Below are 23413 nucleotides of genomic sequence, written 5' to 3' on the forward strand. Positions count from 1 at the left end.
AGTAAACGGACTCCAAAAATTCCGAAAAAATATTTTCTGTCAGTTTTGGAATATTAGAAAAAAAGTAAGAAACAACCGGGAAGGCAACCCAGGTGCCCACTAGGCACCATGATACGTCTCTAATGTATCTATAATTTATGAAGTATTCATGCCATGTTTACAATAATTTTATATGGTTTTGGTATGATTTGCATGGAACTAACCCAGACTGACGCTGTTTTAGCAGAACTACCGTGGTGTTGTTTTTTGTGTAGAAATCAAAGTTCTCCAAACATCGTGAAACTTTTGGTGGATTTTTTATGGACCAAAAGACCACCAATGGACCAGAGCAGCACCTGGGGGGTGCCCCGAGGGGGGCACAACCCACCAGGGCGTGCCTGGGGCCCCAGGCGCGCCCTGATGGGTTGTGCCCACCTTAGTGGCCTACCATACCCCTTCTTCGCCCTATAAATTCCCAAGGGCAAATATTCCAAAAACCCTCGGGGAGACCCTAGATCAGAATTTCTGCCGCCGCAAGCCTTTGTAGCCATCGAAAACCAATCGGGACCCCGTTCCGGCACCTTGCCGGAGGGGGAAATCATCTCCAGTAGCCATATTCATCATCACGGCGGACACCACGATGAGGAGGGAGTAGTCCACCCTTGGGGTTGAGGGTTCGTACCAGTAGCTATGTGTTTAACTCTCTCGCGCACGATCTTGATATGTCACAATCTTGATGTATCATGAGCTTTCTTAACTTAGATGGATCATATGATGTTTCTCCCCTCTATACTCTTGTTGTGTTGAATTGAGTCTTTACCCTTTGAAGTTTTGTCTTGTTGGATTGAATGTTCAGATAAGAGAACACATGATATATGTCTTGCATATGAATACTCGTGGTGACAATGGGGTATTATTTTGATTCACTTAATATATGTTATGGCACTCAACTTGCGGATTCCCGCGGTGACTTTGGGGTAATCTATGCATAGGGGTTGATGCATGTTTCTATTATCTTTTCTCCGTTAGAAACTTTGGGGTCCCCTTGTAGTTCTTTGTATAGATTGAGTATTATGAATCTGAAATTGTTTGATACATATCGTATAATTAACTCATGGGTACTCGCGGTGACATTGGCGTATCTAGGTGACATTAGAGTTGGTTGATATGTATCATATGGTGTTGTTTTAGTACAAACCCTTGATTAGATAGATCGGAAAGAATACCTTGTTGTTATTTTAGTATGAACTCTAGGATAGATTGATCGGAAAGAATAGCTTTGAGGTGGTTTCGTACCCTACAAACAATTTCTATATTTTGTTCTCCGCTAATAGGAACTCGGGAGTGATTCTTTATTGCACTTTGAGGGATAATCATATGATCCAACTATGTTAGCATTGTTGATAGATTGCACTAGTGAAAATATGCACCCTAGGTATCATTTTCCATTATTTCAACACCATTTGTGCTCCGTTTTATCATTTACTACCTTGCTGTTTTTTATTGTTCACACTACAAAAACTCATATCTACTATCCATACTACACTTCTATCACCATCTCTTCACCGAACTAGTGCACCTATACAATTTGCTATTGTATTGGGTGTGTTGGGGACACAAGAGATTTCTTGTATTTGATTGCAGGGTTGCTTGAGAGAGACTATCTTCATCCTACACCTCCCACGGATTGGTAAACCATAGGTCATCGACTTGAGGGAAAACTGCTACTGTCCTAGAAGAAGTGAATAAAATGTTTGGCACAAATTATTTGAATGGTGAGCATGATTGCAATGTAATCTTTGAATATCCATGATGCTAATGATATTCAAAGCCACAAGCTTGGGATGTTTGATGAAGATCATGTTTTTAGTCCCCCAAGATTTGATGTGCAAATTTGTTATGATGATTGCATGCCTCCTATTTATGATGATTATAATGATGAGAGTAGATTCAGAGAGGTCATGACTTTATTTAATGATGAATCCTTCATTTTGGATGAGGCTTCAATAGACTATGAGAACAAGGTCGCTATCTATGATGATTATGGTGATGACATGTATGCTATATTGAATAATTATACACATGAAACTTGTCATCGTGATTTCAATTTTCAATCTCATGATAGTTATTTTGTTGAGTTTGCTCCCACCACTATTCATGAGAATAAATTTTCTTATGTGTCATGAAAAGAATGCTTTATGTGATGGTTATATTGTTGAATTCATTCATGATGCTACTGAAAATTACTATGAGAGAGGAACATATGCTTTTACATATTGCAATAATATCAAGTTCCCTCTCTTTGTGTTGAAGGTTTTGAAGTTGCACTTGTTTTGCCTTCCTATGCTAGATGATTCTTATTCCCATGAATTATTTGCTCACAAAATCCCTATGCATAGGAAGAGTGTTAGCCTTAAACGTTCTTGTCATATGCTTCATGATGCTCTTGTATGTTTCAATTCTTATCTTTTATGCGAGCATCATTGAACTCATCATGCCTAGCTAAAAGGCATTAAACAAAAGCACTTGTTGGGAGACAACCCAACACTTTTACCTACTGTTTTTGTGTGTTCACATGATTAGGCTACTTTAGTAATCGTGTTTTATTGCTTTTGTTTCAATAAAGTGCCAAGTAAAGCCTTTGGGATCATGTTAGGTTATAGTTGATTTGATCTTGCTGAAAAACAGAAACTTTTAGGCTCACGAAAATAACTCTCATTTTTAACAGAAGAGCGATTTTGAGTTGATTCTTTTTTCAGAAGATTAACATACAAATTTCTCACGTGGTCATAATTGTTTCATAATTTTTTCATAACTTTTATAGTAGCAGAAGTATGTTTTGAGTACAGATTACTACAGACTGTTCTGTTTTTGACATATTCTGTTTTCAATGCATACTTTGCTTGTTTCCTAGTTTCTATGGCTTATACTGCTCAATATAAATTGTGGAAATTATATGCTACAGTATGCATTGTGTGGAAACAACTGTAAATCTTGTCTTTGACAGTAATAAAGTGAAATGGTTTGCTCTTTATCATACTAACCTATCTGACAAAGTTCTGTTAAGTTTTGTGTGATTGAAGTCTTCAAGTTTTGGATGAGATGTCAATATGAGGAGAATAATGAGTGACAAGATCCTAAGCTTGGGGATGCCCAAGGCACCCCAAGTAAATATCCAAGGAATATCCAAGCAACTAAGCTTGGGGATGCCCCGGAAGGCATCCCCTCTTTCGTCTCCAACATTACCGGTAACCTCACTCGGAGCTATGTTTTCATTCGTCACATGATATGTATTTTGCTTGGAGCGTAAATTTATTTTTTTAGGATTTTCTTGATGTTATTTAGAATAATGTTTTGCATCTTTTATTTCAATAAAAGTGGCAATGATAGCCTTTGCCATGTTTATTTTGCAAGTATACTTGTTGCTGTTCGGAAACAGAAAGTTTACCTGTCGGTGTACTAGAGTAGGGGTACCCTAGTATCCCGAACTTGTGCACGGGCAGTTGCAGCACCCCGCGGCAAGGCTTGCCGGGTGACGGCCAAGGTCCTCCGTGTTTCCTTTGGAACCATTCAAGAACAAAGTATTCAAGCCAAGGAGACAAGGCCCCGGCAAGAGGAGCTTGCCAGGAAGGCCAACCAAGGCATCTCAAGGAACTTGCCGCGACGCGCCACACGTCCCGGCAAGGCCCGGCGAGCGACAAGCTTCTGGACGCGACAAGACAACGGTCGCGGCAAGGCGCTTGCCGCGGCAAGCTACCACTCTGTATCCGCGCTCCAGCACATCCACCAACGTGTCGCCCTGGGGCCTTTCCAGGCACGCGTGGCAGGAGGCTGTGCAGCCAGCGGTGCGCGGTGGCAAGCGACGCTGACAAGACTGCCATCATGGCAAGCGGTGGCGTCCCTGACGGTCCCTTTCTACACTATTTGGGCGACGCAGACGGGCATTTAATGCCTTTGTCCCCTGCCGTCAGGGTTAGGTAGGATACACTATACAGGTGGTTGTACCAACCGTAATTCCTTTTCCATTTTTACCCTTATCTACGTTGCCACCTGTCGGTGACCCCTTCAGCATATAAAAGGAGGCCCATGCGCAACGTAGAGAGAGGTGGGGGAGGCAGAAAAACACTCACGTTCGGTCTCGTTAGCAGCTAGTGTGTACTGTAGCACTCAGCGCTCCCGAGCAAGAACTCAATACACTCAGACATGCAGCAGTAGGAGTGTTATCTCTCCGGAGAGCTCCGAAGCTGGGTAAACTGCTCGTGTGCTTCGCCTCGATCCGCTCTTCGTGTGATCTCCGCCCCCCGCCGAACCGAAAGGGGCTCGGTGATGGGGTTATGTACCTAGGGTAGGGTCATGGACCTGATCTAAGTACCTTACCCAAGGACACCCTTAGAAGAGGTCACCTTCCAGTCGACCAACGAGGGACTCACTCGACTGACTGAAGGACTCAACCACGAAGACTCACTCGACCACCAGGAGGTCAAGAGGCACTCTGCACTGCAACGGCCTGTAATCAAGTAGACTTTATGATAGTAAAAGCACTTTATGTGGGGCGTTACCAGTAACTCCCCAGACTTAACTCACCTTAAACCCTCTCCTACGTGGGCTGGCTGGGGTCCTGGCGCACTCTATATAAGCCACCCCCCTCCACAGGCAGAAGGGTTCGGCACCTTGTAACTCATATACTCATAATCCACTCGACCGCCTCCGGGCTCCGAGACGTAGGGCTATTACTTCTTCCGAGAAGGGCCTGAACTCGTACATCCCTTGTGTTTACAACCTCTCCACAGCTAGGACCTTGCCTCTCCATACCTACCCCCCACTCTACTGTCAGGCTTAGAACCACGACAGTTGGCGCCCACCGTGGGGCCGGTGTTTTAGCGATTTTGTGGAGAAGTTGCGATTCTTCCGAGTACTTTCATCATGGTGTCTGCTGGAGTTTTGGTCGAGGGTCAAGAGATCCGTCTCGGCACTCTCACCTTCATCGCCGACGACTCCGCATGGCTCCAGGAGGCTCCACTCGACGTAGATGCGCTCCCCGTCCGCGGTGCGACGCATTTTCGCGCATGTGTCCGCGGCGTTCTGCTGCGGCAACCGTCGACCCAGTATCGGTCGGCTCCTTTATCGTCCACCCTCTCGGTCTCCCGCCAGCGCAAGCGCTCAGGCCGGTCGAGGCTTCAGCGATGGGTGAGGCACGCGGTGGCTCGCCAATCGGCCACCACCCAAGTTGCGGCAATCGAGCCCAACGAATCTCTCTACGACTTGTTCGATCAGTCGACTGGCTCCGTAGAGATTGCATCCGAGTGCGGTAGCAGTGATGCAGCGGCCGAAATCTTGATGGTCGACGGGCCCCGCAGTCCCCCTGGCTTCGTCCGTGGCGATGGATCAGGTGACGGAGGCGACCCCGCACGACGCCACGAAGAGTACCAGCCTGAGCCACTCGACTCTCTGCAAAGAGAGGAGCTTCGCCGCAGGAACGTGGATGCCCTGCGTACTCCCATTGCAGGAGAAACCCCCGAGGCTCGTGCCTTGGAGGAGGCGCGTCTGGCCAATTTGGCCGAGCGCACTCGGCTGGAGAACCTTCAGCGAGAACTCGACGAGCGCGCGCGGCAACGAGTTCCCGACACCAATCGACGTCAACTCTTCCCACCGACTCAGGTATATCGAACCCCAATCCAGAATTTAGCAGCTGCGGCCCATATAGCGGAGTCCATCCAGCCCTTGCAGTCAGAAGCTGGCAGAGGTTTGCTGCAGATCAGGGATTTGCTCCGGGCAGCAGCAGATCAGAATTCAGCCGTGTCTCAGTCGCGCAACAGAATTCACAGTCGATCCGTCACTGTGAATACGGTTCAGTCGGCGCACAGCCCCCGATCGCCTCCGCGGCGTGAAGGGCGCGGGAATCGGCGAGATCAATATGACGACAGACTCAACCGAGATGACAGGCGTTGAGTGCCCAATTCCCCTCCGAGGGGTGGGTCTTACGCTCCTCGGCAGCCAGATGACAGGCGTCAGTACAGTTCAGGGCGAAGGGTTCCAGTCGACCCCAGAGAACCAGGCTTCGACGCGCGATCCATTATCGTACAAGGGTTGGTCGACCGGAACAGAGCCCATCGAGGTGGACTCGACAGAGATGTACCCACAAGCAGTCGAGTGCATGTTTCTGGTCCTGAATGCTTCAGCAGAGCTATCAGAGCCGCAGTTATCCCTCCCAATTTCAGGTTGGCGACAGGAGTCAGCAAGTTCACTGGTGAGTCTAAGCCTGAAACTTGGCTTGAAGACTACCGAGTGGCAGTTCAGATCGGTGGTGGGAACGACGAGGTGGCCATGAAACACTTGCCTCTCATGCTGGAAGGTTCTGCCAGGGCATGGTTGACTCAATTACCTCCTAGCAGCATTTACACTTGGGAAGATCTGTCTCGAGTGTTCATCAGAATATTTGAAGGAACTTGCAAGCGACCAGCTGGATTGATAGAGTTGCAAGTCTGCGTGCAGAAGGCTAATGAGACTCTCAGAGAGTATATTCAGAGGTGGATCACTTTGCACCACACTGTGGAGAATGTGTCTGATCATCAGGCAGTCTGCGCCTTCAAGGATGGCGTCAAGAACAGAGAACTGAGTTTGAAATTTGGTCGAACCGGTGACATGACCTTGAGTCGGATGATGGAGATTGCTACCAAGTACGCCAACGGCGAATAAGAAGACCGACTCCGAAGCGGCAAGCACAAGCCGAGTCAGTCGGAAAAAGGAAACACCAGTCGGAAACAGAAGCGGAAGGCTGAACCAGCAGCTCCTGGAGAGGCTCTGGCCGTAACTCAAGGAAAGTTTAAGGGGAAACCAAAAGGATCCTGGAACCCCAAGAAGGTAAAGGATAAAGAAGGGAACGACGTGATGGACATGCCATGTCACATTCACACGAAGAAAGACGAAGAGGGGAATATCATCTACCCGAAGCACACCACTCGCCAATGTCGACTCCTGATCCAGTAGTTTCAGGGAAAACAGTCTAAGGACAAGGAGAAGGAGTCGGACAAGGCCGAAGACAAGGAGGACAGTGAGGGAGGATATCCGCATATTAATTCCACTCTGATGATCTTTGCAGATATAGAAAGCAGAAGTCGATTGAAAGTGATTAACCGTGAGGTGAACATGGTTGCCCCAGCAAAAGCAAATTATCTGAAGTGGTCTCAAACACCCATCACATTCGACCAATCTGATCACCCGACTCATATTGCCACCCCTGGGAGGCAAGCTTTGGTGGTCGATCCAGTTGTCGAAGGCACTCGACTGACAAAGGTGCTGATGGATGGTGGAAGTGGGCTGAACTTATTATATGCAGACACATTGAAAGGTATGGGCATTCCGATGTCCCGACTGAGCACTAGTAACATGAGCTTTCATGGAGTTATACCAGGGAAGAAGGCCGAGTCACTCGGCCAGATAGCTTTGGACGTAGTGTTTGGTGATTCGAAGCATTTTCGCAAAGAAAAGTTGACGTTTGAGGTCGTGGATTTTCAGAGTGCATATCATGCCATTTTGGGGAGACTAGCTTACACGCGGTTCATGGCTCGACCATGCTACATATACCTCAAATTGAAGATGCCCGGTCCCAAAGGAGTGATCACTGTCACCGGTGATAGGAAAAAGGCAGAAGAGTGCTTTCAGAAGGGCTCCAAGATTGCCGATTCCCAGGTGACAGCAGTCGAGTTCGAAGAATACAAGCAAAACGCAGATCCGAGTGACTTGCTGCGATCCAAGAAGCCCGCCACAGAGTCTACTTTCCAGTCGTCCGGTGAGACGAAGCCTGTTCACATTCATCCGACCGACCCCGAAGCAGCTCCGACCCGCATCTCCGCAACACTCGACCCAAAATAGGAAGAAGCGCTCATCCAGTTCCTCCGTGAGAACTGGGACATTTTTGCATGGAAGCCCGCTGACATGCCAGGTGTTCCCAGGGGACTGGCTGAGCATCGCCTAAGAGTCGACGCATCTGCCAAACCAGTCAAAGAGCATCTTCGGCGGTCCGCCGTCCAGAAGAGAAAAGCCATTGGTGAAGAAGTGGCTCGACTGTTGGCGGCAGGATTTATCCGAGAGATATACCACTCCGAGTGGCTCGCTAATGTCGTCATGGTTCCTAAGAAGGACAAGTCGCTCCGAATGTGCATTGATTTCAAGCACATCAACCGGGCCTGCCCGAAAGATCATTTTCCTCTCCCTCGCATAGATCAAATTGTTGACTCGACCGCGGGATGTGAGAGGCTATCTTTTTTAGATGCCTACTCCGGGTACCACCAGATCCGTCTGTACGGACCCGACGAGGTAAAAACAGCTTTTATCACTCCATTCGGGTGCTTCTGCTATATCACCATGCCATTCGGCCTCAAGAATGCCGGCGCCACATTCATGCGAATGATTCAGAAGTGTCTACTCACTCAAATCAGTCGGAATGTGGAAGCTTATATGGATGATATTGTTGTCAAGTCACGAAAAGGTTCCGACCTGCTCGCTGACCTCGCCGAAACATTTGCCAACCTCAGAAGGTATGATATCAAGCTCAATCCATCAAAGTGCACATTTGGAGTTCCTGGTGGCAAGTTACTCGGTTTTCTCGTTTCCGAACGGGGAATCGACGCTAACCCAGAGAAGATTGGCACTATTCTCCGAATGAAACGCCCTGTGCGAGTGCACGATGTCCAGAAGCTTACTGGATGCTTGGCCGCATTAAGTCGATTCATCTCATGACTCGGTGAAAAGGCATTGCCTCTTTACCGACTGATGAAGAAGGCAGACAAGTTCGAGTGGACTCCAGAAGCTGATGCAGCGTTTGCCGAGCTAAAAGCTCTGCTCTCCACCCAGCCGGTGCTTGCTGCTCCAATCAGCAAAGAGCCTCTGTTGCTCTACATCGCAGCCACAGGACAAGTCGTCAGTACTGTGCTAACGGTCGAGCGGGAAGAAGAAGGAAAAGCTCTCAAAGTTCAGCGCCCAGTGTATTATTTGTCTGAAGTCTTGACTCCATCCAAGCAGAGATATCCTCATTATCAGAAGCTTGTGTATGGAATATACATGACCACAAAGAAGGTTGCTCATTATTTCTCTGACCATTCCATCACAGTCGTCAGCGACGCTCCACTATCAGAGATTTTGCACAACAGAGATGCAACTGGTCGAGTGGCCAAATGGGCGATTGAACTTCTTCCCCTTGATATCAAGTTTGAGGCAAAGAAAGCCATTAAGTCCCAGGCAATAGCAGATTTCCTCGCCGAGTGGATTGAACTGCAGCAGCCGACTGAAGTTCACTCGGAGCATTGGACCATGTTCTTTGATGGCTCTAAGATGTTGAATGGTTCCGGTGCTGGGGTTGTCCTGGTTTCCCCCAGAGGAGATAAGCTCAGATATGTGCTCCAGATTCACTTTGATTCCTCCAACAATGAGGCAGAATATGAGGCCCTCTTATATGGGTTGCGCATGGCCATTTCACTCGGCGTCCGTCGCCTAATGGTCTATGGCGACTCGGATTTAGTGGTCAATCAGGTGATGAAAGAGTGGGACGTGAGAAGCCCAGCCATGACTGGATACTGCAGTGCAGTGAGGAAGCTGGAAAAGAAGTTCGAGGGGTTGGAGCTCCATCATATACCCCGACTGAAAAATCAAGCAGCTGATGATCTAGCAAAGATAGGTTCCAAGAGAGAAGCCATTCCGAGTGGTGTGTTCTTGGAGCATATACACACTCCGTCAGTCAAAGAAGATCCTTTCACCGAAGAAACTCCGCAGCCCAAGAGTGCCACAGATCCGACTGAAAGTTGAAGTCCCAGCGGTGGTCGACTTGATCATGGAGGTTTTGGTGGTCATTCCCGACTGGACGATTCCGTATGTCGCATATATCTTGAGGAAAGAGCTTCCGGAGGATGAGGAAGAGGCTCGACAGATCGTCCATCGATCTAAGGCCTTTACCGTAATCAAAGGACAATTATACAGAGAAAGCGCGACTGGAGTCGGTCAGAAGTGCATAACACCAGAAGAAGGTCGACTCATCCTCAATGATATTCACTCGGGGACCTGTGGTCATCATGCGTCCTCTCGGACCATCGTGGCCAAAGCATACCGAGCCGGATTTTACTGGCCAAAGGCGAATGAGATGGCAAAAGAGATAGTGGATAAGTGCGAGGGATGTCAATTCTACTCGAATATGTCACACAAGCCTGCGTCGGCTCTAAAGACCATCCCACTCGTCTGGCCTTTCATAGTATGGGGATTGGACATGGTCGGCCCTTTGAGAACAGGATGAAGTGGCTTCACGCATGTACTGGTGGCAGTCGACAAGTTCACCAAGTGGATCGAGGCTAAACCAATCAAGAGCCTTGACACCGGTACTGCTGTTAGCTTCATCAGAGAACTAATATTCAGATATGGAGTCCCGCACAGCATCATTACGGATAATGGGTCGAACTTTGACTCAGAGGAATTCAGAGCTTTCTGCGACTCCCAGGGCACACGGGTCGACTACGCATCAGTCGCCCATCCGCAGTCGAATGGACAAGCAGAGCGAGCTAATGGACTGATTCTTAAGGGATTGAAGCCTCGACTGATGCGTGATCTCAAACACGCGGCTGGAGCTTGGGTCGACGAACTTCCCTTTGTACTCTGGGGACTGCGGACCACACCTAATCGGTCGACCGGAACAACTCCATTCTTCTTGGTCTACGGAGCTGAAGCAGTCTTGCCGAGTGATCTTCTCCATAATGCTCCCCGAGTTGAAATCTACAACGAAGCAGAAGCTGAACAAGCGCGGCAGGACGCAGTCGACCTTTTAGAGGAAGAAAGGGAGATGGCTCTGATCCGGTCGACCATCTACCAACAAGATTTGCGCCGTTTTCACGCCAGAAATGTGAGAGGTCGAGCCTTCCAGGAAGGGGATTTGGTTCTCCGAGTGGATCAGCACAAACCACACAAGCTTGCTCCTTCTTGGGAAGGCCCCTTCATCGTCACCAAGGTCCTCCACAATGGGGCGTACCGTCTTTACAATGTCGAGCATAATATCGACGAGCCCCGAGCTTGGAACGCGGAGCTACTCCGCCCATTCTACACTTAAGTTTTATCACTCGGATGAGTTGCAATAAAGTACTTTTTATTTTTGTCCACATAAAATTCCCCCTCAGTGGGTGACTTAGCTGCGAATCCGTTTCGCCTAAGTTTGTAAAAATCCTACCGAGTGGTAAGCCAGCCTTCCACTCGGGGGCTTAGCTGCAGTCCAAGGACTCGCCTAAGTTTATCAAAATCCTACCGAGTGGTAAGCCAGCCTTCCACTCGGGGGCTTAGCTGCAGTGCAAGCACTCGCCTAAGTTTATCAAAATCTTACCGAGTGAAGAGCAACCCTCTCACTCGGAGGCTTAGCTGCAGCCCTGTGCTCGCCTAAGTTATAAAAATCCTACCGAGTGAGGAGCAACCCTCTCACTCGGAGGCTTAGCTGCAGCCCTGTGCTCGCCTAAGTTATAAAAATCCTACCGAGTGAGGAGCAATCCTCTCACTCGGGGGCTTAGCTGCAGTCCAAGCACTCGCCTAAGTTATAAAAATCCTACCGAGTGAAGAGCAACCCTCTCACTCGGAGGCTTAGCTGCAGCCCTGTGCTCGCCTAAGTTATAAAAATCCTACCGAGTGAGGAGCAACCCTCTCACTCGGAGGCTTAGCTGCAGCCCTGTGCTCACCTAAGTTATAAAAATCCTACCGAGTGAGGAGCAACCCTCTCACTCGGAGGCTTAGCTGCAGCCCTGTGCTCGCTTAAGTTATAAAAATCCTACCGAGTGAGGAGCAATCCTCTCACTCGGGGGCTTAGCTGCAGTCCAAGCACTCGCCTAAGTTATAAAAATCCTACCGAGTGAGGAGCAACCCTCTCACTCGGAGGCTTAGCTGCAGCCCTGTGCTCGCCTAAGTTATAAAAATCCTACCGAGTGAGGAGCAACCCTCTCACTCGGAGGCTTAGCTGCAGCCCCGTGCTCGCCTAAGTTATAAAAATCCTACCGAGTGAGGAGCAACCCTCTCGCTCGGGGGCTTAGCTGCAGTCCAAGCACTCGCCTAAGTTATAAAAATCCTACCGAGTGAGGAGCAACCCTCTCACTCGGAGGCTTAGCTGCAGCCCTGTGCTCGCCTAAGTTATAAAAATCCTCCGAGTGAGGAGCAACCCTCTCACTCGGAGGCTTAGCTGCAGCCCTGTGCTCGCCTAAGTTATAAAAATCCTACCGAGTGGTAAGCCAGACTTCCACTCGGAGGCTTAGCTGCGGCCCAGTGCTCGCCTAAGTGGACTGAAGAATAAGTCGATTGCAATAAAGGTGCCTTGCTTTGAACCTGCAAAAGACATTTCGAGCCAAAGGCAATCGTATTCAAGCACCAAATTCAAGTTTGAATCGATATCTAAAGGAACCGAAAGTGCTCAGGCGTTAAGCCCGTTAAGGTTTGTCGGTTACAATTCCACTCGGCATACCGAGGCAAATTTAAAGCGTCGAGCCAGAAGAAGTTTTTTACCCCTCCTGTGGAGGGCTGGAAGGTGCAACAAATTCATCAAGGTCAATTCCATCGGCGATCCGAGTGGCAGCTGCAAGGAAAGTTTCCATAAAGGACCTGAAGTCGTGCTTCTTGGTATTGGCCACCCGAAGGGCCGCCAGCTTCTCTTCTCGCGCATCTTTGCAGTGGACTCGGGCCAGACACAGAGCGACATCTGCACCACACCGAGCCGAGGACTTCTTCCACTCCTGCACTCGACCAGGGATCGTGTTCAAGCGGGCCATCAGCGACTCAAGGTCATTCTGAAGTGTCTCCTCAGGCCAGAGCGTCGAGTCGATGCGCGATGTGGCGGCCTTCAGCCTTGCGAGATAGTCCACGACAGCTGCAACACGGGACTCCAGTCGGAAAACTTCCATGGCAACTTCGTCGTTCACCGGAGAATTGACGGGGTCGAGGTTTGGCTCCAGCCGGCTAGTTTCTTCTTCAAAGTTTTGACAAAATTCTGCAAGGGTGACCACTAAGTCAAGGGGATGGTCGAATGGAAAAATCACAATTGGAAATGTCTGCCAAGCATAGAGGTTTACCTTAAAGCATAAGAAACAGCTTCTTGGCAAGTCCACTCAGGAAGGCCTCCAGATCAGTTTTCTTCCCAGTCAATTTGCTGACTTGGTCGGTCAGGGCAGCTTTATCAGTTTTCAGTCGACTGATCTCCTTGTTGGCAATCCCAAGAGCAGCTTTCAGATTGGTATTGTCTTGTTCAAGCTTGGTGACTGAAGCTAACTTCTCGTCAGCAAGCTTGATCTTCTCAGCTAGCTCAAGGTCTTTCTTCTGTTGGGCCTCCCTTACCTTACCTGCAAGTTAACAGCAAGATCAGATTTTGAAACAAGCAAGGGGAAAAGCAGTCGTCAGGGTCTCACCAAACATACCTTCGGTCTCCTCCTTTGCCTTTGTCAGCTTCTCCTGAACCAGCTTCAAGCTCAGCTCGACTTGAGTATGCTTGTGTTCCAGCTCTGAGTAGCGAGCCACAAGGTCACAAGAGTTCTGCGAAGAACCAATCGACTAAATGTCAAATATAATTCACTTCCGAGTGAAAAAGGGAAAAACACACGTTTCTAAGACTACAGCCGAATACAAGCATTCGACCGTAGTCTCGGGGACTACACCCAGTGGGTGCACTCAGCGTGCCCCCACTAATCCTGTGGAAGACAAAGTCGACCAGTCGACCTCAAAAAAAAAGTGCGAGATGCATTCTCTAAGACTGTGATCAACTGCAAGCAGTCGACCACAGTCTCGGGGACTACACCCAGTGGGTGCACTCAGTGTGCCCCCACCGGTTCGTGAAATCCAGTCGACATAGTCGACTGACAACAAGATTGACATCAATAAAGCCTAAGGCCGACTGCCAGCAGTCGACCTTAGCCTTGGGGACTACACCCAGCGGGTGCACTCAGCGTGCCCCCGCTAACATGGAGTTTAATCGACAACACCCAGTGGGTGACTGCTATAAATTCCGGAAAGGAAAAGTTTTTGGCAGCATATCCAATAGAACAAAATGTGGTCGACTGACCTGCACATTGCTTTGAAGGGCAGAACTGGCGTCATAAGCTGCCTGGCTCGCATCCCGGATGGTCTTCAATTGCTCCATCATGATTCCCGCCTGGCGTATTGCCTCCTTCGCCGCGCTGGCTTGGTCTTCCGGGACATGGTGCGTCGTGAAGAGGGAGGGCTGCTGAGCACTCGTCAATGGATCTGCGAAGGACACCGTGTGTCGAGTGGTGTTCTCTTCCTCCACAATCAGAATCTCAGGCGCCGTCACATCCTGGGGCACCTTACTGGCGGACGCTTTCCTGCTCCTCCTGCGTGCCAGTGGTTCTTCATCCTCATCGTCATCAGGGAGATTGATAACAGTATTGGGTGGAGCTACGAAGAAGAATCAGGATCAGAGATCGCGAATCAGTCGACTAAAAATGACGTTGAGTGCACAGTACCTGGGTTCGAAGTTGCTGCGTCCTCCATCTCGTGGTCGTCAGCCTGGGCAGAGGTTTCAGAAGTAGCAGCACTGCAACTCCAAAATATCAGTCGACTAAAACTTCAGTGTCAACCAGAGACAAAGTTCACACAAAATAAGAAGACTTAAGCAGCACAATTACCCTGATATGGTGGGGATGGACACCTTCATCTTCGGCAGGAGCTTGGTCGGCTTTGACGGAGCCCCCCTAGGCTGCTTCGGCGCCTTTTCAGTCGGCGCTGGAGAGGTGGTCCGAGGGCGCTTGGTCGACTGTGCAGCAGTCGCAACCCCCTTGCCACGTTCAGTCGAAGGGTCGTGGACGAGCTTCGACCGCCTTTCCGAGCGCGGTGGCACGACCTCCTCCTCTTCCTCCTCGTCTTCGACGTCATCGTCATCACCGTCGTCATCATCATCGTCGTCGTCATCCCCTGCAACGTCCGAGTCCCACTCCTCCTCTTCCTGGCTCTCACCCCCGCTCGCCTCACCCTCCTCAGTCGGAGTTTGTGCCCCATTGGGCATCGAGTACAGCTCGGTGAGAGCCTAGCAGATATCAAGACAAGGATCAGTCGACCAGTCGGCAGGATAAACAAGAACGAATGCGACAAAAATGCAGTGGAGAGCAGGGCAAATGCACCTTATTTGGATCGATGTTGTGGTCGAGTGGAGGAATCCTTCTGGCTCCGCGTGGGTTGTCCTTGTTTCCGGTAACGGCTACCATCCATCTTTCCAGAGTGACGTCATCGACTGCTTCTGGATGGACTCTAGTCTCGTCTTCGGTCCCACAGTACAACCACATGCAGTGGCTCCGGAACTGAAGGGGCTGGATGCGACGCCTGAGGAAGACCTCCAGGAGATCCATGCCCGTCACCCCCTCCCGAACCAACTGCACCACGCGCTCCATCAACATCTTCACATCAGCTTTCTCCTCCGGGATCAACTTCAGAGAGGAGGACTTGTTCACTCGATCCATGGTAAACTGTGGGAGTCCACTCGACTGTCCCGGCGTCGACTGGTCCCGGCAGTAGAACCAGGTCGACTGCCAGCCTCTGACCGACTCGGGAAAGGTCATGGGAGGGAAGGTGCTCTTATTCCTCACCTGGATCCCCAGACCCCCACACATTTGGACGACTCAGGTTCTCTCATCACCTGGGCTCGCTTTCTTCACGGTCTGAGAGCGACACGTGAATATATGTTTGAACAAACCCCAGTGCGGTCGACAGCCCAAGAAACCCTCACACAGGGACACGAACGCAGCAAGATAGGCAATGGAGTTTGGGGTAAAATGGTGGAGCTGCGCTCCGAAGAAATTCAAGAAGCCACGGAAGAAAACACTCGGCGGCAAGGAAAACCCACGATCAACATGGGTGGCCAAAAGCACACACTCACCCTCTTCTGGCTGGGGCTGCCACTCCTTCCCCGGAAGCCTCGCAGCTCCGTGGGGGATCAAGCCCTCGTTGGCCATGTCGAGGAGGTCGTTCTCTGTGATGGTCGACTGGATCCAGTCTCCTTGGACCCAGCCCTTCGGCAGGCGGGATCTGGACGAAGACCCTCCGCGGCTGGTGGATCTCCCCTTTGCCTTCTCCGACGCCGACGCCTTCTTTGCACGCTCCAGCGCCGCCGTCTTCTCCTTGGCCATGGTCGCCGGCGAGATGCGCGAAGGGAAGTGGTGCGGGGGCGAGAGCGAGCACGCTGGGCGGGGAAGAAGAAAGCAGAGAGAAGGAGAGAATGCTAAGGCGCAGCACAGAAATCCTCGCCGGGCACATTTATAAGGTCCCTTCCGAGTGGATGACAGGTGGGCCCGGTCGATCTAATCATATCTGGGAGCAGTTATGCAGACGGGATACGTGGCGAAAAAAGCGGCACGGAGATCGAGGCGTCTATGCCCCGTCCCATCCGAACGCCGCAGTCCGCCCTGCTTCGCGCGCGTCCCCAAATTTCGCATCCCGCGGAATCCGCGAACAGCAAATCAGTCTGTCAGACGCGGTGTTCCCGGCGATCCGTCGCTCGGAGATCGTCGAAGCCCGAAAGATCACTCGACGCAAAAATAGAATGGATCGAGTCGACTGAAGGCAAGTTGCTCCCTGTCGATGAAGAGATTCTTTGGTCCAGGACAACGCACGACCAGAACGCAAAGGTTAATCGGAAACAACATCAACTCCTTCCTCACTCGAAGCTCAATCCATTCGGGGGCTAATGATGGGGTTATGTACCTAGGGTAGGGTCATGGACCTGATCTAAGTACCTTACCCAAGGACACCCTTAGAAGAGGTCACCTTCCAGTCGACCAACGAGGGACTCACTCGACTGACTGAAGGACTCGACCACGAAGACTCACTCGACCACCAGGAGGTCAAGAGGCACTCTGCACTGCAACGGCCTGTAATCAAGTAGACTTTATGATAGTAAAAGCACTTTATGTGGGGCGTTACCAGTAACTCCCCAGACTTAACTCACCTTAAACCCTCTCCTACGTGGGCTGGCTGGGGTCCTGGCGCACTCTATATAAGCCACCCCCCTCCACAGGCAGAAGGGTTCGGCACCTTGTAACTCATATACTCATAATCCACTCGACCGCCTCCGGGCTCCGAGACGTAGGGCTATTACTTCTTCCGAGAAGGGCCTGAACTCGTACATCCCTTGTGTTTACAACCTCTCCATAGCTAGGACCTTGCCTCTCCATACCTACCCCCCACTCTACTGTCAGGCTTAGAACCACGACACTCGGTCCGCTGGTCCCATAGGTGTTCGTGGATCAGTTTCCCCGACATATTTTGGCGCTCCAGGTAGGGGGAGTCGAGGTTGTGTGAACCTGATCCGACGTTCACACGAGCTAGATCTTCATATTCTTCATCAACATGCCACCGAAGAAGAAGACTTCGGCGGCGGATGTTCCGTCCACGTCGATACCACCACCACCGGAGCAAACGAGTGGTGGCGTAGACGCCAGCGGAAGAACGGGCGTCGACGAGGGAGCTCACGGTACTGCCAGGTCCAAGGACAAGGCTGCGCAGACCTTGGCGTCCGTACATGCACCGCGCCCGTCTCAGGAGGCGCAGGATCGACGGTGTCATGGTATTCGCAGTGCCATACGTTTGTTGGACCAAGATCGAGCTGGTGGATCTCGGGGTGCTCAAGACCAGCATGCATGCCAACGTGCTGGCACGAGCGAGACACGGTCGCCTGGACGGGATACTGCTCCTTCTAACATAGTTAGAAGTCCGAGCATATCCCGCTCCTCGCACCGTTCGCCACTGCCGCCCACCACTCCAGCAGAAGCTTTGGCGCGAGCTCAACTGCTCCTGGATTACCCTCCAACGGCAGACAAGATCGATGAATGGAGGGCCACCATTCAGAGTCTTATCGGCTTCGCCAACGGCGACACTCCGCGGTAGCCGAGTGCCCCACTGCCGTGGCAGGACCGCCAGGCACGAGCCGATGGCGACGAAACCGGTGGGGGTGCGACCACCATGCACTCTCCACCCCGAAGACCAAGATCGCCGACTCGCCGGATCCACCTCGACAGCGACTCCACCGCATCATCAGATCCACGAGCTCGTTGTGATCAGCGCCAAGTTCTTCACGAACGACAGCAAGAAGACGCTCGTACTCGCATCGAGCGCCAAAGAGAAGCGCGGCGTCAATCAGACCAGCGCGCTGGGCCCTCTGTCGACATGCATGCGCCGGGGGAACCAGGCGACTTGCCGTACGCGGTAGGTTGCCCTGCGTTCACTCGTGAGCTGCGGCAAGTCTAGTGGCCCAGCACGAAGAATTTCAAGCCAGACGTGCCAGAGAAGTACGACGGCAAGTCGCATCCGTCGGAGTTCCTCAGCATCTACACCATCGCGGTGCAAGCTGACGGGGGGCGGGACGACAAGATCCTGGCCAACTAGTTCCTGCTGGTGCTCAAGCCCAATGTCAGATCTTGGCTCATGCACTTGCCGGACAACTCCATATCCTCCTGGGTAGACCTATGCCATCAGTTTGTCGGCGCCTTTACAGGCGGCCACAAGCCTCATGGCCAAGAGAGTGACCTTCATCTGCTCGCCCAGAAGGAAGGAGAGCCCCTGCGCAAGTATATTCAGAGATTCAGCCGTGTACAGCACAACATCCCAAATGTCCACCCTGCCGCGGTAATCAACGCGTTCCATCAGAACGTGCGAAACCGCAGGATGCGGGAGGAGATGGCGATGTCCAAGATCAGAGACGTCAGTGAGCTATATGCCCTGGCCGACAAGTGTGCACGTGCTGAGGAAGGAAGGAAACTCCCCGAAGAGAATATAGGAGCAGGAGGATCTGATAGTGAGGAGACTGCCCCAGCAAAGAAAAACCGGCGGCGGAACAACAGGAAGAAGAAAGGCAAAGATGTGCTAGTCGTTGAGCAGTCCGGCAACGGAGGTGGCGCCAAGAAAGCCAAAGCTGGTAGCTCCGGCGAGGAGGCTGTGGCGGTCGCCGACAAGCAGGACGGCACCAACAAGCAGTACTGCAAGATCCACCGCACCAAGGGCCATGACCTCCAGAGCTGCAAGAAGGTCGAGCAGCAAAAGGCTGAATACGAGCGACGCGACAAGGAGAAGGCCCAGGAAGGTGCTGGAGGAGCCGGCAAGAAACGCCCCGACCGAGGAGGACGCCGCGGCAAGGCCAAGCAGCGGCAAGGAGACAGACCTCCCCGCGGCCGCGACAAGGATGAAGATGACGGCGACGATGAAGATATGGATGATGATGAGGCCGATGAGCAGGAGTTCCAGAAAGCCACAGAGGTCTTGTGTGTTGACGGCGGTGCTTCTCTGCATACTTCACACCGCCAGCTCAAGCAGTGGGTGCGGGAAGTCAATGCAGCAGAACCACCCATTGAGTCACGCAAGCCTCTGAAATGGTCCAGCACGCCTATCATCTTTGATATTGAGGACCACCCTGATCGCATAACTGCGGTCGGGTGCTTGCCGATGTTGGTTTCACCAACTATCCTCAACCTCAAGGTCACTAAGATGCTAGTTAACGGCGGGGCCGGCTTGAACCTGATCTCCTCCGCGGTACTCCAGAAACTCCAGATCCCTGATGGCGAGCTCGAAGAGACCGGCACATTCCAAGGCATCAATCCGGGAAGGAGCAAGCCGAAGGGAAAGATCACATTGCCGGTGACATTTGGCAGCAAGTTGAACTTCAGGACTGAGAGGGTCACTTTCGACGTTGCTGACTTTCCATTGCCTTACAATGGGATACTCGGCCGTCCATCACTCGCCAAGTTCATGGCAGCCTCTCACTATGCATACAACATGTTGAAGATGCCAGGCCCGATAAGTGTCATCTTTGTCCCTGGCGACAAAAAGGATGCTCTTATCTGTGCCGACAAGATCTACCGGGAAGCAGCAGCCGCAACAGATCGCAAGTCACTTGCCGTTGAAGCTCCCGGGGCGAAGAAGAAGACCAAGTCCGGCAAGAGTTCTGATGCCCACTCCGGCAAGCGCACCTCTTCGGAGTGCTGCGCTACCGTCGAGGACGCACCATCGAGCTCCACCGGCAAGTGTAAGAAAACAATGGTAGCTCCACCAGAGACCAAGAAGGTGTCCGCCAAGGAGGATGGCACTGGTGGTACCTTCACCATCAGTGCCACTCTCGACCCTAAATAGGAAAACGTGCTCATTGCTTTCCTGCGGGCGAACGTCGACGTATTTGCATGGCAACCGTGTTGGGGAACGTAGCAGAAATTCAAAATTTTCCTACGAAACACCAAGATCTATCTATGGAGAGACCAGCAACGAGTACAAGGAGAGTGCATCTACATACCCTTGTAGATCGCTAAGCGGAAGCGTTCAAGTGAACGGGGTTGATGGAGTCGTACTCGTCGTGATTCAGATCACCGATGATCCTAGTGCCGAACGGACGGCACCTCCGCGTTCAACACACGTACAGCCCGGTGACGTCTCCCACGCCTTGATCCAGCAAGGGGAGAGGGAGAGGTTGAGGAAGACTCCATCCAACAGCAGCACAACGGCGTGGTGGTGATGGAGGAGTGTGGCAATCCTGCAGGGCTTCGCCAAGCACCTACGGGAGAGGAGGAGGTGTCACGGGAGGGAGGGAGGCGCCAAGGGCTCAGGTATGGATGCCCTCCCTTCCCTCCACTATATATAGGGGCAGGGGAGAGGGGGGAGGCGCAGCCTTGCCCCCTACTCCAAGAAAAGGGGTGCGGCTAAGGAGGGGGGGAGGAGTCCATCCTCCCCAAGGCACCTCGGAGGTGCCTTCCCCCTTGAGGACTCTTCCCTCTCCAAGTTTCCTTGCGCATGGGCCTCTTGGGGCTGGTTCCCTTGGCCCATGAAGGCCAAGGCGCACCCCCTACAGCCCATGTGGCCCCCCGGGGCAGGTGGCCCCACCCGGTGGGCCCCCGGGACCCTTCCGGTGGTCCCGGTACAATACCGATGACCCCGAAACTTGTCCCGATGGCCGAAACAGGACTTCCTATATATAAATCTTTACCTCCGGACCATTCCGGAGCTCCTCGTGACGTCCGGGATCTCATCCGGGACTCCGAACAACATTCGGTAACCACATACAAGCTTCCTTTATAACCCTAGCGTCATCGAACCTTAAGTGTGTAGACCCTACGGGTTCGGGAGACATGCAGACATGACCGAGATGTTCTCCAGTCAATAACCAACAGCGGGATCTGGATACCCATGATGGCTCCCACATGTTCCACGATGATCTCATCGGATGAACCACGATGTCAAGGACTTAATCAATCCCGTATTCAATTCCCTTTGTCTAGCGGTATTTTACTTGCCCGAGATTCGATCGTCGGTATCAAATACCTTGTTCAATCTCGTTATCGGCAAGTCACTTTACTCGTTCCGTAACACATCATCCCGTGATCAAATCCTTGGTCACATTGCGCATATGATGATGTCCTACCGAGTGGGCCCAGAGATACCTCTCCGTTTACACGGAGTGACAAATCCCAGTCTCGATCCGCATAAAACAATAGATACTTTCGGAGATACCTGTAGTGCACCTTTATAGTCACCCAGTTACGTTGTGACGTTTGATACACCCAAAGCACTCCTACGGTATCCAGGAGTTACACGATCTCATGGTCAAAGGAAGAGATACTTGACATTGGCAAAGCTCTAGCAAATGAACTACACGATCTTTTGTGCTAGTCTTAGGATTGGGTCTTGTCCATCACATCATTCTCCTAATGATGTGATCCCGTTATCAACGACATCCAATGTCCATAGCCAGGAAACCATGACTATCAGTTGATCACAACGAGCTAGTCAACTAGAGGCTCACTAGGGACATATTGTGGTCTATGTATTCACACGTGTATTACGATTTCCGGATAATACAGTTATAGCATGAATAAAAGACAATTATCATGAACAAGGAAATATAATAATAATACTTTTATTATTGCCTCTAGGGCATATTTCCAACAGTCTCCCACTTGCACTAGAGTCAATAATCCAGTTCACATCGCCATGTGATTAACACTCACAGGTCACATCCCCATGTGACTAACACCCAAAGAGTTTACTAGAGTCAATAATCTAGTTCACATTACCATGTGATTAACATCCGATGAGTTCTGGGTTTGATCATGTTATGCTTTTGAGAGATGTTATAGTCAATGGGTCCGAACCTTTCAGATCCGTGTGTGCTTTACAAATCTCTATGTCATCTCCTAGATGCAGCTACCACGCTCTATTTGGAGCTATTCCAAACAACTGTTCTACTTGGAGCTATTCTAAATTATTGCTCCATTATATGTATCCGGTCTCTCTACTCAGAGCTATCCGGATAGGTGTCAAGCTTGCATCGTCGTAACCTTTACGACGAACTCTTTTACCACCTCCATAATCGAGAAAATTCCTTAGTCCACTAGTTACTAAGGATAACTTTGACCGCTGTCCTGTGATCCATTCTTGGATCACTCTTGTACCCCTTGACTGACTCATGGCAAGGCACACTTCAGGTGCGGTACACAGCATAGCATACTGAAGAGCCTACGTCTTAAGCATAGGGGACGACATTCGTCCTTTCTCTCTATTCTGCCGTGGTCGAGCTTTAAGTCTTAACTTCGTACCTTACAACTCAGGCAAGAACTCCTTCTTTGACTGGTCCATCTTGAACACCTTCAAGATCATGTCAAGGTATGTGCTCATTTGAAAGTATTATTAAGCATTTTGATCTATCCTTATAGATCTTGATGCTCAATGTTCAAGTAGCTTAATCCAGGCTTTCCATTGAAAAACACCTTTCAAATAACCCTATATGCTTTCTAGAAATTCTACGTCATTTCTGATCAACAATATGTCAACAACATATACTCATCAGAAATTCTATAGTGCTCCCACTCACTTCTTTGGAAATACAAGTTTCTCATAAACTTTGTATAAATCCAAAATCTTTGATCATCTCATCAAAGCATACATTCCAACTCCGAGATGCTTACTCCAGTCCTTAGAAGGATCGCTGGAGCTAGCATACCTTTTAGCATCCTCAGGATCGACAAAAACCTTTCTGATTGTATTGCATACAACCTTTCCTTACGAAAACTAGTAAGGAAACTTGTCTTGACATCCATCTGCCAGATTTCATAAATGCAGCTAATGCTAACATGATTCCGACGGACTTTAAGCATCGCTACAGATGAGAAAATCTCATCGTAGTCAACTCCTTGAACTTGTGAAAAACTCTTCGCCACAAGTCGAGCTTTATAGATGGTGACATTACCATCCACGTCCGTCTTCTTCTTAAAAGATCCATTTATCTCAATGGATTGCCAATCATCGGGCAAGTCCATCAAAGTCCATGCTTTGTTCTGATATATGGATACTATCTCGGATTTCATGGCTTCTAACCATTTGTCGGAATTCGGGCCCACCATCGCTTCTCCATAGCTCGTAGGTTCATTGTTGTCTAGCAACATGACTTTTA

This window comes from Triticum aestivum, chromosome 7B (assembly GCF_018294505.1).
Source record: "Triticum aestivum cultivar Chinese Spring chromosome 7B, IWGSC CS RefSeq v2.1, whole genome shotgun sequence".
Taxonomy (NCBI): domain Eukaryota; kingdom Viridiplantae; phylum Streptophyta; class Magnoliopsida; order Poales; family Poaceae; genus Triticum; species Triticum aestivum.